Raw genomic sequence first — 18,510 nt, forward strand, 5'->3', positions numbered from 1 at the left:
TAATGAGCACTTTAAAACGGAATTTTTTAGCGAAGATTTTACTATTTTTTGGCACCCCTAAATTTATTTATTTATTTTTTTGGATTGACGCTCACGACTATGTGTATATATTTTTCTTTAAACAAATAGACATTAGATGTATGTAAAACTTAATATATTTAAAAACACGGTTTTAAACATTTGTAGTAATGGAAATAAAATTTATATACAACAAAAATAATAAATTTTTATCAGTTGTTTTTTAAGTTACTGTTGTCGGCGTCGCACTGTACATAAAGTATTAGTGGTAGATTTGATGTTATAGCAATGTTTATTAGTTGATTTATTCTTTTAAAGTCTTTATAACTAGGGCAAGCATAGTGGTTGGCCTTTAAATTATAATAAGGGTAACGTCTGTATTTTGTTACTTTACTAAAGAGAAGTGACATAACTATCTAACTATATTTCTGCTCATGGGAAAAATAAACAATTTATTGACATAAAACTAATAACACAATATGTTTTCAATTACAATATTAATTTAACGGTTTTAGTAAATTATAAAATGATTTTTAAATGATTAGATTGTAAGTGCGTCTAAGTTTTTGTTGGTTATTTATTTCATGTTTAAATTACAAAAGTTTGTTGAAGCTTGTAAAAGACTTAATATAAAGTCATTTTAGTTGGCATAGCTAAATGTGTTTTTAAAATATTGCTAAAAATTTCCCTCATGTCTGGCTTAGTATAAACCACCCCTAATCTGGAGAAAAGTTTTCTTTACAAAAGGTTTATACAAATGGGTTAAATATTTCTACACAAATGGCTTGAATAGTGCAGACAAGCTTTGTGTAGTTGTGATAAAATTGTAGTAATTTATTCTTCAAATTTGGCTTATTTACTAAAGCCGGCAGCATAAACCAAGTTGCAATCTGGCACCAAAAGTAATTTTAACAAGAGGGTTGGAATGGCTAAAATTATACTACAAGCTTTAAGCTTGGGTAGTTTTTATAATATTGTAGTCATTTACTTTTCATGCCTGACTTATTGACTAAAGCCAGCAGTAAATACAAAGTTTAAGAGAGTTTTATTCAAAGTAATTCATATTTTTGTTATTATTTACGTTTTTTTTAAAATTCACATATAAGTTTTATTCGTATTTCGAACTGGCTTTTTAATATCACTTATGTTTTGCCTACATTACTGCTTGACTTTAAAAAACAGCCACACCAACTAATTGCAGCATATAAAACACAAGATTGTTATTTTTTGATTTTAATATTATTTTCCGTCTGCCACCTTGTGTAGGAGCAGTGGCTTTAAATAAAAGTTTTTGTTGTATAAAATAACATCCTTGTTTTGGGTATATAGTGGTGATATATATTTTTTTGTACATATCTTTATCCTCAATGTGGGAAGGTCGAATGCGTGACCATTTGTTCCCCGATCTAATCTCAACTTGCCTGTGGCAGTTTGGAATAATATAGATTTATAATTGCCCGATAATTATGCTGGTGATTAAAAGATTAAGTGCTGGCTCAGCAGAAGTTCATACAGTTTATAGCGTTGAACTAGATAATGCTATAAATAGTAAAAAGTGGTTATAGATTTTCTTATTGTAAAAAGATGGATTAGTCTTTGCCTATCATTAACTTAAGCTGTTGAATCAAAGTTATGTGGACCTGTTTACATAACTTTAATTATACATACACGCTTTGTAGCATTACAGTTAAATTTTATAAAAAAAATGAAGTGTAAATATTAAAAAATATAAAAATTTATGTTGTCTACTTAAAACTCTAACTAAGTAAAATAAATTGTTTTTTTATTTTTATTATGCTTAAATATAAATTGGCAATCTGAAATTATTAGTTATATAAAGAAAATTTTAAATTTGTTATTACTTGTAGGCCCATTAACCAAAAAGTAATTAACTTTAAAATATGTTTATTGGTATCATTCAATAAACAAGTAGTAAGCTTGGTGGCTGGTATCTATTTGTAATATTAACTTAATTGTTAAAGGTTTATAAATGTTAAGGATTGTGTTTGTCTTTAAAAAAAACAGAAATTAGTTTGCTGGCAATAATTAATATTTTTTTGTTACAAAATTTTTTTTCACTTTTGTGCTAATAGAAAGAGTGCAGTTATTTGTGAGATTAACGTATTTTGATATTTTATTTTTATTTAGGTTTCAGCACTAATCACTTTTCTGTGTTAACAAATATTTTCTGTGACTACGTGACTTCGGAAAACAGCCACATCATCTAAATTGCAGCATAGACGATACAAGGTTAATATTTTTTATTGTTGTTAATGGTTTTGTCTTTGTTTTAGTAAAACAGAAGCATTAAAAAAAAGGGAAAATTTTTTTTTTTGTTCCCAGCAATTTATTTTTTAGAGGAAGATTAGACCCCAACTTTAAATTAAACAAAAACTTGTAACTTTAGCCATACATACACGATGGCATTATAATAGCACTAAAACCAACCAAGCATATTCGTTAACGTTTTGCTCTAGTCTAAAAGTTATTCTAACATGAGTTGATGACTATGTTTTAGTAAAACTTGTATATTAAACTTTTATAATTTTTAGCGCATTAATAAAGTCATTAAAAGTTAATTAATAAATATTAAATTAATGCAACGAAATAGACAGAAGCCCGTCAAAAAAAATATTTTTCGCGTAGTAACAGACGATATTGTAACAAAAAAAACGCAAAAAAAACATTTTCCTTAAACAAAATTTGTTTAAAAACATATTGTTAATTAGTGACCATGTTAATTTACACTCAAAAACTTATGATAAAATGTATAGAGTTAGGCAACAATGCAAAACGTGAGTTGTCGATTGGTCGTCTTTCGCAAAAATGCCCTTATTCAATGCAATAATTCAAGCTAACGAAGAATAAATTGATATTTTTTTTATTTATTATTGATCAAAAATATGTTGTCGTCCAATTCCCGTGTTAAATTTTAAAATTTTAGTCGCTTTTAAGCGACACTCGCACTTTCTCGCATTTTCGGGCAACATCAAAGAATTTTTACCGAAAACGTTGCTATGAGCAGGTGTTATAACGCGAAATTCTTTAAATTAAGTCAGAAGGTCGTTCAGTACATCCTGACTTAATCTCACTGATTCAGTATAGTTAACAAAAACACGCGAATTTAAATTACATTTTTTACAAGTTTTAAGGGATATATTTAAATATTAAACACGCAAAAAAAAACAATTTATATTCGCAAACTATTTAGTGAAAACATTTTTATAATATAATTAATTTTTATTAAAAATTGTTTTAAATAACAACATTTAAAAAATAATCAAAACTTGCATTGCTTTTGTCACTTTAAAGTGCGCTACTTTAAATCGTTTTTTTTTAATAATTTTGTATTATTAAGTTAAAAAGTTGACATAGGAAATAAACAACAATAATGTTTTGCTAATTTTGTACCAATAAATAGTTATATGATGATTTATTTTCTTTAAATATTGGCCTTAAAACACGAAATACGAGACTCGCTGCTTCTCTTCTTTTTATCGCTTGAAAGCGTTCGACATTTCCTTGTTTTAGTTTATACTTTGATATAATTTGACACGGGCAAATAACTAATAACATATTTATACACATTATTTAGTTAATAAATTATAAATTTATGTTTTATTTCCTTTAAATATTGTTCAGAAAAACGGCTTTATTCCACAAAATACGTTATGGTATTACGCATTTGCTCTTGAAAACCACTTGCTTTTGAACTAACTTTTTTATAGGATTTAGTTTGTGTAAACGAAAAATTGACGCAGGAAATGAAAATAATGTGCAAGTAAACAAAAACGATGAAAATAATGTGCAAGTAAACAAAAACAAGGGGCAATTTAGTAAGGTAATAAAAAAATAACAGTAAAAAAAACAGTCAATGTAAACTAGATGTCAATAACCTCAATGTCCGGATAGAAGTGGGTCCGCTTTCTAATGCGTTGGGGACGTGAAGTTGTTGGTTCAGTTAACACCAAATTGTCACTATTTTCCATTGGTAGTCCCACATGCGTTGCCTCACTATCTGGGGTTAATGTGGGTTCAGTGTGCCTTGCATTAAGCATGTTCCCTAGAATAGGTGGCCTCACACAGGTTGGCTCGTTAAAAGTATATGATGTTGCCTCTGTTGAGGTCCCTGTAAATAATTTTAACCGGTTAAAATGTACCATTTGGGATTTACCTTCTTTATTTTTTATGACATAATTAACGTTATTTAATATCTTTTCTACAATAAAAGTTCCCTTATAAGGTAAATGGAACTTCTTCGATTTATTTAGAGGTATGGCTGGGTTTGTTAAAAGTACATTATCACCAATTTTAAATGGGACGCCATGTTGTTTCTTGTCGTAATTTCTTTTCATACGTTCTCGTTGTTTTTCCAAGGTTTTACGGGCAGTGTCTTGGGCTGACTTTAGGCGTTTGCTTAAGTCCTCGACTAGTGTCTTGTATGGCGTTGCTTCTGTCGGACAGCCCGTTCCTGCGTCGCCTGGCAGACGTAACTTGTGGCCGGTCAGCAAGTAGTGCGGGGAATACCCGGTGCTTTCATGAATACTAGCGTTATAGGAGGCTACCACTGCGGGTAGAGTGATATCCCAACCCGTTTCATCGCTTTGAACGTAATTACGTAGCATGGACGCGATAGTTCGATTGTTTCGCTCTACGCCTCCATTTCCGGCTGGATGATATGCAGTTGTTCTTGATTTTTTACTACCCATAAGCTTGAGCAGCTCCTGGAAAAGTTGACTTTCAAAGTTTGTTCCACGGTCAGAATGAACTATTTCAGGCACCCCGTGTACCGTAAACCAGTTGCTGAAAAGTATCAAAGCCGTTTCAGTTGTTGTCTGGTGTCGCATAGGCCATGCGCGTACATACTTTGTAAAAATGTCACACGCTACGAAAATGAAACGGTTTCCGGATTTGGTTATGGGTAGTGGACCCATCACATCTATTTGAATGCGTTGCATTGGTCGATCTTCTGACGATGGTATTAATGGCGCTCGTGGGTTTTGAGTCGCTCTTTTATTCATATTACAGTCGTTGCATCGTTTGCAATATGCTTCTGTGTGACTTCTCCACTGATGCCAATAAAATCTTTCATTTATTTTGGCGCAGGTTTTGCTAATTCCAAGATGTCCGCCACCATGTGGACTATCGTGAAATTTTATTAGGACCGTATCTATTAAAGAATCCGGCAACTTTGTAGATCATTTCCGCTGACAAGGACGAACATTTTTCACCAAAGTAAACAATATTATTTCTACACACCAAGTGGTCGAATTTGTTCCAGTAGTGTTTACTGGCTGGAGGTAATTTCTTTACCGTTTTTTGGTTTGGTCTTATTCCCCTTTTTAACCAATCAAAAATGGGAGCTATGTTTTTATCAGCCTGTTGTAATTCCGCGATTTTTGTTTTTGATATCTCTGGCTCGAGGCTGAATTCCAAACTTTCAATTGCGTTGCAAGGTTGTTTATTTTGTTGTATATTGTGGGGAAAATCATCGGGAATTGGCTCCAGTCTGCTAAGGGAGTCGGCATTTCCATGTTTATTTCTCGGCCGGTGAATTAGTTTGAAATTGTACCCAGCTAGATGTTCCACCCATCTAGCGCATTGACCATACAACTCTTTTGATTTCCATAACCATCGAAGCGAAGAATGGTCCGTGCGAATGGTAAATTTATCTCCTATCAGATAACATCGAAATAGTTTCGTGGCAAATACGATAGCCAGCAATTCTTTTCTTGTAGTAGAATAATTTCTTTCGGCTTTTGACAAAGTTCTACTACCATAGGCAACCACGTGTTCTTTTTCATTTTGTTCTTGGGATAGAACACACCCGATGGCGTGATTAGATGCATCGGTGTCCAATATAAAAGGCTTGTCAAAATTAGGGTATCGAGGAATTGGAGTTTCTGTTAGTCGATGTTTTAAAGAAATAAATGATTCCTGACATTCATCAGTCCAGTTAAACTTTTTCCCCTTTTCTATTGTTCAACGTTGTCTTTATATTTATGGGGAACACGCCTTGGCGCTTGTCGAACAGGTTTACTACTGCCCGTGTCTATTTCATGTTTGACAAGATTCGTCCTTCCTATTTCATAAGGCTAGGTGAAGAAGACACATTTATATTGCTTTACCATTTTTATTACAATCTGGCGTTGACTTTCTGTCAAAGTTTTGCTTATATTGACGCTATCTTCTGCGTGATCTACTTGATGTTGGCTCGAGGTAGGCTGTATTTCTTCAACCGAATGATCATGTTCAAGTAACTTAAAACAGGACGAATTTTTGCGTGTACATTTATGCGATGCTTGATTGATGATAGCACAGGTACCAGGTATTCGGCAACTATCGGAACCTATGGCTGAAACGGGGGATACTGTTGCTACTCGCACACCGTTGTGTAAAGTGACGCTATCATCGGTCAGGTTAGCTATTCTTACTTCAACTAAATTCGATTTTATGTTGGTTATTGCCGAAGCAACAAAAAGGCCATAACGTTCACCAAATTCTATATTTCGCTCCACCAAAACAGACATGTTAGGTATTTAAGCTGCTATTAAATTAATATTACACTTTGCTAACAGCCTTAACTCCGTGAAAGCTGGAACGGAAACTTCCTCTATTAAAAATGCCTCATGGCGTTGAAATATATAAGGTTTACTTATAATGGGCACTGACGTACGACCCAGGGTTAAATAATTGGATTTATAACATATTTGACATTTTCCCTTTGTAAAAAGTCCAGTCCCAGAATGAAGTCGTGGGAAATATCTGGGCTTATAAACATTTGTAACCATCACGTTACATTCCCCAAGGTAACTGGTAGTGGTTGTTCGGGTTGAATACTTTTTTTACGGGGTCTTTTTGTTGTAACTAAAACCTCGGGTCGGGTCGGGGTTGGTATTGTGGGCGTCGTCCCAGTCTGCTGGTGTGGTCTTCTATAAGTGTTACGAACGTTATACGGTATATTTTTGCTTATATACCTGGGACAATTTTGTCTTATATGTCCATAGTCAAAACAATAAAAACACTCACGGTTTCTATAGGGCACCCAGGAATCGGGCCTTTCCTTGTATGGCTGTCTACGTGACGGCCCAGCCATTTGTGATTTTATCAAATTCATTTCGGTCTGCATTGTCGAAATGGTTGTTGTTATCTCCTCAGTTTTCGTTTGTGCAACAGTTTGCATGTTTTCGATTTTTTTAAGAATTAGTGCCAGGTCATTTTTGGAAGATTGTTTCTCAACGTTCGCAAGTACCAATGAATGTGACGATGTGGAGTTATTGGCCTCCACGGCTTGGTTAGCAGCTAATAAAAAATCTCGTTTATTTTCTTGATTGTTTTGAATTAGGTTACGAAGATTTTGATACCTAAGACCGCGTAGTAGGAAAATGTACATGATTTCATTTTTTAAATTGCATTCAGCCGCCTTAGGGTAAGCCCTATCCCCCAAATTTCTAATCGCATAAACAAAAGTGCGTACATCCTCTTCAGGCATTTGTATACGTTCGCTAAGTTGTGTTCGTATCTTAAAGGCATGTTGGTCGTTCACTGTTGCTTTTATTGCCCTACTGATTAGTTCGTCGAATTCAAGTGGATATAAACTCGCATCTTTTTCCTGGATTATCCATTCGAGATCTTGATCAATACAGCTTAAAAAAATATGTTTTTTTTGATCGTCCGTAGCACCAGCGCTCTTACAGTAAGAGTTAAACACATTTAAAAATTCATTAAAATCCTCGCCCATAATAAATCAGGGCGGTGTTGTATATAAATTAAAAGACATAGTTAAATTTTAAAAGGTGAGAACAATTTGTAATATTAAAATAGCTACTATATTTAACTAAAGTCCTGACTATATCTAACAGAGCTAGCACGGTGGCGGGGTCCTGGCGCGCTCGCCAATTTGTTACAAGATAAGTTTGATCGTCTCGTAATTTAGCCTAACGTTTAGGTGGAGATATAATAAAGGTCCCAATTGTATTAAACCCTCACCCTGAACTGTTTATTGGGACGAGACGATCTCCCTAATTTAGTAAAACCTAGGATACTCCGCTTCACCGTAAAAACCAAGTTGGCTAACTCTGTTATTTATATTAACACGTAAGGTAGGTGTGTAAACTTACTTTTAATAATCAATAAAAACTACTAAAACAATACTTGCAATAAAAACATAAGAGTAATAAAACAGTATAAAAACAATACGACTACACCTAACCGCAATCAAGTCAAAACTACTTTTGGTAGGCGCCACATACAACAGTAAACGCTACAATCAGGTTTAGGGCAAGAAATCCCGATAAGGTTAATTAATTAGATATACTAGGGCATATACAGACTATCAGGTGTCAGGAGCCACCGACGCATGACAAAACATATATGTTACATTTATGTTGATCCATTTTCAAAACTACAGGAATTTTTGCCTTGCAGACAATCTTGTAGGCCGCTATATTAATGGGTAATTCGTACTCGGGGGTTTTAAATAAATTGTGAATATTGGTGGTCGCTAGCTACTATGTGCACTGGCGTCGATCCTGGGGGTGCAGGGGGCCCATTTACCCCCATTTATAATTTTAATAAGTGCTAAATATATGTGGCACCCCTAGGTTGTTTGCAAATGTTGCATTTTTTGCGTATAATTGATAGTTATATAAGCGATTTTTTTTTTGATATGTTGCCAAAAAACGGCATATTCTGCGTGCCACGTTGTAGATTGTCTAAAACTGGCATTATTGCGAAACAAATACCGATTGTCCAGTGCCTTATTTTACGTAATAATTGTACTTCAGTTGGTTAAAGACTAATGTTGTCTGCTATTTTTGCGAATATTAAATTCAAGACTGTTAAGAGTTAAGTTTAATGAGCACTTCAAAACGGAATTTTTTAGCGAAGATTTTACTATTTTTTGGCACCCCTAAATTTTTTTATTTTTGGATTGACGCCCACGACTATGTGTATATATTTTTCTTTAAACAAAAAGACATTAGATGTATGCAAAACTTAATATATTTAAAAACACGGTTTTAAACATTTGTAGTAATGGAAGTAAAATTTATATACAACAAAAATTGCGTTTCTGATAAATTTTTATCAGTTGTTTTTTAAGTTACTGTTGTCGGCGTCGCACTGTACATAAAGTATAAGTGGTAGCTTTGATGTTATAGCAATGTTTATTAGTTGATTTATTCTTTTAAAGACTTTGTAACTAGGGCAAGCATAGTGGTTGGCCTTTATAATTTATAATAAGGGTAACGTCTGTATTTTGTTACTTTACTAAAGAGAAGTGACATAACTATCTAACTATATTTCTGCTCATGGGAAAAAATATATTTAAGAAAAAGCGTTACTAAATTTAACATGGTTTTGTTTTAAACTTAATGCTGTAACTTAACAGTAAAACTTTTTTAAACAATTTATTGACATAAAGCTAATAACACAATATGTTTTCAATTACAATATTAATTTAACGTTTTTTTTGTAAATTATAAAATGATTAAAAAATGATCAGATTGTAAGTTCGTCTAAGTTTTGTTGGTTATTTATTTCATGTTTAAATTACAAAAGTTTGTTGAAGCTTGTAAAAGGCTTAATATAAAGTCATTTTAGTTGGCATAGCTAAATGTGTTTTTAAAATATTGCTAAAAATTTCCCTCATGTCTGGCTTAGTATAAACCACCCCTAATCTGGAGAAAAATTTTTCTATACAAAAGGTTTATGCAAGCTTAAATATTTCTACACAAATGGCTTGAACAGTGCAGACATGCTTTGTGTAGTTGTGATAAAATTGTAGTAATTTATTCTTCAAGTTTGGCTTATTTACTAAAGTTGGCAGTATAAACCAAGTTGCAATCTGGCACCAAAAGTAATTTTAACAAGAGGGTTGGAATGGCTTAAATTATACTACAAGCTTCAAGCTTGGGTAGTTTTTATACTATTGTAGTCATTTACTTTTTATGCCTGACTTATTTACTTAAGCCGGCAGTAAATACAAAGTTTAAGAGAGTTTTATTCGAAGTAATTCATATTTTTGTTATTATTTACGTTGTTTTTAAATTCACATATAAGTTTTATTCGTATTTCGAACTGGCTTTTTAATATCACTTATGTTTTGCCTACATTACTGTTTGACTTTAAAAAACAGCCACACCAACTAATTGCAGCATAGAAAACACAAGGTTAATATTTTTTGATTTTAATATTATTTTCTGTGTGCCACCTTGTATAAGAGCAGTGGCTTTAAATAAAAGTTTTTTTTTGGTTATAGAGTGGCGATATATCTTTTTTTGTACATATCTTTATTCTCGATGTGGAAAGGTCGAATGCATGACCATTTGTTAACCCGATCTAATCTCAACTTGGATGTGGCAGTTTGAAATAATAGAGATTTATAATTGTCCGATAATTATGCTGGTGATTAAAAGATTAAGTGCTGGCTCAGCAGAAGTTCATACAGTTTATAGCGTTGAACTAGATAATGCTATAAATAGTAAAAAGTGGTTATAGATTTTCTTATTCTAAAAATATGGATTAGTCTTTGCCTATCATTAACTTAAGCTGTTGAAACAAAGTTATGTGGACCTGTTTATATAACTTTAATTATACATACACGCTTTGTAGCATTTTAGTTAAATTTTATAAAAAAATGAAGTGTAAATATTAAAAAATATATAAATTTATGTTGTCTACTTAAAACTCTAACAAAGTAAAATAAATTGTTTTTTTATTTTTTTATGCTTAAATATAAATTGGCAATCTGAAATTATTAGTTATATAAAAAAATTTTTAAATTTGTTGTTACTTGTAGGCCAATTAACCAAAAAGTAATTAAGTTTAAAATATGTTTATTGGTACATTCAATAATCAAGTAGTGAGCTTGGTTCCTGGTATCTATTTGTAATATTAACTTAATTGTTAAGAATAAATGTTAAGGATTGTGTTTGTCTTTTAAAAAAACAGAAATTAGTTTGCTGGCAATAATTAATATTTTTTTGTTACAAAATTTTTTTTTCACTTTTGTGCTAATAGAAAGAGTGCAGTTATTTGTGAGATTAACTTATTTTGATATTTTATTTTTATTTAGGTTTCAGCACCAATCACTTTTCTGTGTTAATAAATATTTTCTGTGGTGATTTTAGAAAACAGCCACATCATCTAAATTGCAGCATAGACAACACAAGGTTAATGTTTTTTATTGTTGTTAATGGTTTAGTCTTTGTTTTAGTAAAACAGAAGCGTTAAAAAAAAGGGAAAATTTTTTTTTGTCCCTAGCAATTTATTTTTTAGAGAAAGATTAAACCCCAACTTTAAATTAAACAAAAACTTGTAACTTTAGCCATACATACACGATGGCATTATAATAACACTAAAACCAACCAAGCATATTCGTTAATGTTTTGCTCTAGTCTAAAAGTTATTCTAACATAAGTTGATGACTATGTTTTAGTAAAACTTGTATATTAAACTTTTATGATTTATAGCGCATCAATAAAGTCATTAAAAGTTAATTAATGAATATTAAATTAATGCAAAGAAAAAAAAATATTTTTCGCGTAGTAACAGACGATATTGTAACAAAAAAATGCAAAAAAACATTTTCCTTAAACAAAATTTATGTAAAAACATGTTGTTAATTAGTTACCGTGTTAATTTACACTCAAAAACAGGCAACAATGCAAAACCTGAGTTGTCGATTGGTCGTCTTTCGCAAAAATGCCCTTATTCAATGCAATAATTCAAGCTAACGAAGAATAAATTGATATTTTTTTATTTATTATTGATCAAAAATATGTTGTCGTCCAATTCCCGTGTTAAATATAAAAATTTTAGGCGCTTTTAAGCGACACTCGCCCTTTCTCGCATTTTCGGGCAACATCAAAGCATTTTTGCCGAAAACGTTGCTATGAGCAGGTGTTATAACGCGAAATTCTTTAAATTAAGTCAGAAGGTCGTTCAGTACATCCTGACTTAATATCGCTGATTCAGTATAGTTAACAAAAACACGCCAATTTAAATTCCTTTTTTTTCAAGTTTTAAGGGATATATTTAAATATTAAACACACGCAAAAAAAAACAATTTATATTTGCAAATTATTTAGTGTAAACATTTTTATAATATGATTAATTTTAATTAAATATTGTTTTAAATAACAACATTTAAAAAATAATCAAAACTTGCATTGCTTTTGTCACTTTAAAGTGTGCTACTTTAAATCGTTTTTTTTAATAATTTTATGTTATTAATTTAAAAAGTTAACATAGGAAATAAATAACAATAATGTTTTGCTAATTTTGAAGCAATAAATAGTTATATGATGATTTATTTTCTTTAAATATTGGTCTTAAAACACAAAATACGAGACTCGCTGTTTCTCTTCTTTTTATCGCTTGAAAGCGTTCGACATTTCCTTGTTTTAGTTTATACTTTGATATAACTTGACACGGGCAAATAACTAATAACATATTTATACACATTATTTAGTTAATAAATTATAAATTGTTGTTTTATTTCCTTTAAATATTGTTCAGAAAAACGGCTTTATTCCACAAAATACGTTATGGTATTACGTATTTGCTTCTGAAAACCACTTGCTTTTAAACTAACTTTTTAATAGGATTTAGTTAGTGTAGTTGTAAAATTGACGCAGGAAATGAAAAACAACATATTTTTTCACATTATTTATTAAACAAATTATCGATTCAATGCTTATTTTATTTTAAATACAATAGACAACTTTCCATGAATACGCGAGAACAAAATATTTTGCGGTAATTGAAATGCGAACGCCCCGCTTTTTAAATAAAATCTTCGGGCTGATCAAAATGTCTGGTTACCAACAATTTAATTTACACTTATTTGCTTGTAAGTGGCCAAAATTGGAAAGTTTTTAATATTTTTGTTGCATTTTTTTGGTAAAATGCTGTTTGAAATATTTTTATGTTAAAATTTTAAAATAACATAAATTATTCATAAGTATTTTGTTAAAGATTATGGGTTAATTCTTACTTAGGTTTATGTTACAACGAAAGGTTGATCGTCTCGTAATTTAGCCTAACGTTTAGGTGGCGATATAATAAAGGTCCTAATTGTATTAAACCCTCACCCTTAACTGTTTATTAGGACAAGACGATCTCCCTAATTTAGTAAAACCTAGGATACCCCGCTTTAACGGTCCACCGTAAAAACCAAGTTGGCTAACTCTGGTATTTATATTAACATGTACGGTAGGTGTGTAAGCTTACTTTTAATAATCAATAAAAACTACTAAAACAATACTTGCAATAAAAACATAAGAGTAATAAAACAGTATAAAAACAATACGACTACACCTAACCGCACCCAAGTCAGAACTAACCTTTTGGTAGGCGCTACATACAACATTCGGCGCTACATTTACGTTTAGGGCAAGAAATCCCGATAAGGTTAATTAATTAGATATACTAGGGCATATACAGACTATCAGGTGTCAGGAGCCACCGACGCATGACAAAACATATATGTTACACCCCCCTACTTAAATACAACCAACTCCTGTGGTTGAAATACTACAAAAAACAGATTCCTTGTGACATAAAGAAAACATCAACATGTACAATACTTAGAGGTAAAAAAAACGTAGGCCTGCAATAACATTGTGATACAAAAAGTGAAACAAACATTTAAATACTACTAAAGGCACGACAACAACAAAATCTGAACTTTTACGTTACAGGAAAATTCAATACAACAACAAACTATTTAAGTGTAAGCGTTAATAGTGTTTTAAATAACAAATACAATTAAGTGTAAAAGAAAACAAGAAACGCATTATAAATTACAAAACATGTTTAAGTGAAAGAAAAAAACAATACTGTTGGTTATGATCAACGCAAGTCTAAAATGAAAATAATGTGCAAGTAAACAAAAACGAGGGCAATTTAGTGAGGTAATAAAAAAATAACAGTAAAAAAACAGTCAATGTTAACTAGATGTCAATAACCTCAATGTCCGGATAGAAGTGGGTCCGCTTTCTAATGCGTTAGGGACGTGAAGTTGTTGGTTCAGTTAACACCAAATTGTCACTATTTTCCATTGGTCGTCCCACATGCGTTGCTTCACTGTCTGGGGTTAATGTGGGTTCAGTGTGCCTTGCATTAAGCATGTTCCCTAGAATAGGTGGCCTCACACAGGTTGGCTCGTTAAAAGTATATGATGTTGCCTCTGTTGAGGTCCCTGTAAATAATTTTAACCGGTTAAAATGTACCATTTGGGATTTACCTTCTTTATTTTTTATGACATAATTAACGTTATTTAATATCTTTTCTACAATAAAAGGTCCCTTATAAGGTAAATGGAACTTCTTCGATTTATTTAGAGGTATGGCTGGGTTTGTTAAAAGTACATTATCGCCAATTTTAAATGGGACGCCATGTTGTTTCTTGTCGTAATTTCTTTTCATACGTTCTCGTTGTTTTTCCAAGGTTTTACGGGCAGTGTCTTGGGCTGACTTTAGGCGTTTGCTTAAGTCCTCGACTAGTGTCTTGTATGGCGTTGCTTCTGTCGGACAGCCCGTTCCTGCGTCGCCTGGCAGACGTAACTTGTGGCCGGTCAGCAAGTAGTGCGGGGAATACCCGGTGCTTTCATGAATACTAGCGTTATAGGAGGCTACCACTGCGGGTAGAGTGATATCCCAACCCGTTTCATCGCTTTGAACGTAATTACGTAGCATGGACGCGATAGTTCGATTGTTTCGCTCTACGCCTCCATTTCCGGCTGGATGATATGCAGTTGTTCTTGATTTTTTACTACCTATAAGCTTGAGCAGCTCCTGGAAAAGTTGACTTTCAAAGTTTGTTCCACGGTCAGAATGAACTATTTCAGGCACCCCGTGTACCATAAACCAGTTGCTGAAAAGTATCGAAGCCGTTTCAGTTGTTGTCTGGTGTCGCATAGGCCATGCGCGTACATACTTTGTAAAAATGTCACACGCTACGAAAATGAAACGGTTTCCGGATTTGGTTATGGGTAGTGGACCCATCACATCTATTTGAATGCGTTGCATTAGTCGATCTTCTGACGATGGTATTAATGGCGCTCGTGGGTTTTGAGTCGCTCTTTTATTCATATTACAGTCGTTGCATCGTTTGCAATATGCTTCTGTGTGACTTCTCCACTGATGCCAATAAAATCTTTCATTTATTTTGGCTCAGGTTTTGCTAATTCCAAGATGTCCGCCACCATGTGGACTATCGTGAAATTTTATTAGGACCGTATCTATTAAAGAATCCGGCAACTTTGTAGACCATTTCCGCTGACAAGGACGAACATTTTTCCCCAAAGTAAACAATATTATTTCTACACACCAAGTGGTCGAATTTGTTCCAGTAGTGTTTACTGGCTGGAGGTAATTTCTTTACCGTTTTTTGGTTTGGTCTTATTCCCTTTTTTAACCAATCAAAAATGGGGGCTATGTTTTTATCAGCCTGTTGTAATTCCGCGATTTTTGTTTTTGATATCTCTGGCTCGAGGCTGAATTCCAAACTTTCAATTGCGTTGCAAGGTTGTTTATTTTGTTGTATGTTGTAGTGAAAATCATTGGGAATTGGCTCCAGTCTGCTAAGGGAGTCGGCATTTCCATGTTTATTTCCTGGCCGGTGAATTAGTTCGAAATTGTACCCAGCTAGATGTTCCACCCATCTAGCGCATCGACCATACAACTCTTTTGATTTCCATAACCACCGAAGCGAAGAATGGTCGGTGCGAATGGTAAATTTATCTCCTATCAGATAACATCGAAATAGTTTCGTGGCAAATACGATGGCCAGCAATTCTTTTCTTGTGGTAGAATAATTTCTTTCGGCTTTTGACAAAGTTCTACTACCATAGGCAACCACGTGTTCTTTTCCATTTTGTTCTTGGGATAGAACACACCCGATGGCGTGATTAGATGCATCGGTGTCCAATATAAAAGGCTTGTCAAAATTAGGGTATTGAAGAATTGGAGTTTCTGTTAGTCGATGTTTTAAAGAAATAAATGATTCCTGACATTCATCAGTCCAGTTAAACTTTTTCCCCTTTTCTGTTAGCTTATGTAATGGCCCGGCAATGTTGGCATAGCCTTTAATGAATTTCCGGTAATACGATGTTAAACCAACAAATTGACGTACATGTTTTACATTTTTTGGAATTGGCCATTTTTTGACTGCTTTTATTTTGTCAGGGTCACATTTAATTCCATCGCGCGACACAATATGCCCCAAAAAACTTCCTTTATGTTTAAAAAATGAACACTTTGATGGTTTTAAAGTTAACCCAGCCGATTGTAGGCGAGCGAAAACTACTCTAAGGCGCCTTACATGTTCTTCAAAGGTTTTCGAGTACACAATGATGTCATCCAAATAGGCTAATGCTCCCTGCCATTCAATCCCGTTCAGTACAATACGCATAAGACGCTGGAAACTCGCTGCTGAATTACGCAAACCCATAGGCATGACCTTGAATTCATATAAACCCATGTGGCTAGCAAAGGCAGTTTTCTCCCTTGAGGCTTTGTCCATTGGAATCTGGTAATAAACAGACCGAAGGTCTAGTGTGGAAAAATAAACAGACTGAGACATTTCGTCTAGGCTTTCATCGACTCTGGGTATTGGATAGCTGTTTTTCTTAGTGATGGCGTTGACCAGCCGATAGTCTACACAAAACCTAGTTTCTCCTGATTTCTTTTTTACTAGAACCACAGAACTTGACCAGGGGGACTGAGAGGGTTGAATTAGATCCTGTTTACGCATTTCTTTAATAATTTGTTCAACGTTGTCTTTATATTTATGGGAAACACGCCTTGGCGCTTGTCGAACAGGTTTACTACTGCCCGTGTCTATTTCATGTTTGACAAGATTCGTCCTTCCTATTTCATAAGGCGAGGTGGAGAAGACACATTTATATTGCTTTACCATTTTTATTACAATCTGGCGTTGACTTTCTGTCAGAGTTTTGCTTATATTGACGCTATCTTCTGCGTGATCTACTTGATGTTGGCTCGAGGTAGGCTGTATTTCTTCAACCGAATGATCATGTTCAAGTAACTTAAAACAGGACGAATTTTTGCATGTACATTTATGCGATGCTTGATTGATGATAGCACAGGTACCAGGTATTCGGCAACTATCGGAACCTATGGCTGAAACGGGGGATACTGTTGCTAATCGCACACCGTTGTGTAAAGTGACGCTATCATCGGTCAGGTTAGCTATTCTTACTTCAACTAAATTCGATTTTATGTTGGTTATTGCCGAAGCAACAAGAAGGCCATAACGTTCACCAAATTCTATATTTCGCTCCACCAAAACAGACATGTTAGGTATTGAAGCTGCTATTAAATTATTATTACACTTTGCTAACAGCCTTAACTCCGTGAAAGCTGGAACGGAAACTTCCTCTATTAAAAATGCCTCATGGCGTTGAAATATATAAGGTTTACTTATAATGGGCACTGACGTACGACCCAGGGTTAAATAATTGGATTTATAACATATTTGACATTTTCCCTTTGTAAAAAGTCCAGTCCCAGAATGAAGCCGTGGGAAATATCTGGGCTTATAAACATTTGTAACCATGACGTTACATTCCCCAAGGTAACTGGTAGTGATGCCATGTCAGTTATAATTAGAGGACTACCATTAGCGCCCACTAAATTAGGGGAGGACTCAGGGGGTTTAGTAACATTTTTAGTGCCTTTTCTTAGTTTATCCCAAACACGCTGGTGCACTAAGGTAACACTGGCACCAGTATCCAACAAAGCGCAAACAGGTAAATTTTCAACTAATAAATTTACAAAACGACGTAACGAGTTACCTTGTGCCGCATTTTTAGTTATAGGTAGAGCAGGTTGTTCGGGTTGAATATTTTTTTACGGGGTCTTTTTATTGTAACTAAAACCTCGGGTCGGGTCGTGGTTGGTATTGTGGGCGTCGTCCCAGTCTGCTGGTGTGGTCTTCTATAAGTGTTACGAACGTTATACGGTATATTTTTACTTATATATACCTGGGACAATTTTGTCTTATATGTCAATAGTCAAAACAATAAAAACACTCACGGTTTCTATAGGGCACCCAGGAATCGGGCCTTTCCTTGTATGGCTGTCTACGTGACGGCCCAGCCATTTGTGATTTTATCAAATTCATTTCGGTCTGCATTGTCGAAATGGTTGTTGTTATCTCCTCAGTTTTCGTTTTTGCAACAGTTTGCATGTTTTCGATTTTTTCAAGAATTAGTGCCAGGTCATTTTTGGAAGATTGTTTCTCAACGTTCGCAAGCACCAATGAATGTGACGATGTGGAGTTATTGGCTTCCATGGCCTGGTTAGCAGCTAATAAAAAATCTCGTTTATTTTCTTGATTGTTTTGAATTAGGTTACGAAGATTTTGATTCCTAAGACCGCGTAGTAGGGAAATGTACATGATTTCATTTTTTAAATTGCATTCAGCCGCCTTAGGGTAAGCCCTATCCCCCAAATTTCTAAT

General features: G+C 33.6%; 1 protein-coding gene across 8 annotated transcripts in view; it reads left to right on the plus strand.

The window, feature by feature from the left end:
- LOC145755412 (NACHT, LRR and PYD domains-containing protein 3-like) overlaps positions 1-18,510 on the plus strand; it is an 86,433-nt gene that overhangs the window by 9,777 nt on the left and 58,146 nt on the right. For 7 of the 8 annotated variants that reach the window (XR_014284200.1, XM_082571647.1, XM_082571646.1 and 4 more), the window contains 2 exons: positions 2,167-2,268; positions 11,096-11,192. The gene's annotated coding sequence lies outside the window, so the exon portion shown is untranslated. The remainder of the gene's footprint in view (positions 1-2,166; positions 2,269-11,095; positions 11,193-18,510) is intronic. The other variant, XM_082571644.1, reaches the window with a different exon arrangement.

Source organism: Corella eumyota, chromosome 6 (assembly GCF_963082875.1).
Source record: "Corella eumyota chromosome 6, kaCorEumy4.1, whole genome shotgun sequence".
NCBI classification, from domain to species: domain Eukaryota; kingdom Metazoa; phylum Chordata; class Ascidiacea; order Phlebobranchia; family Corellidae; genus Corella; species Corella eumyota.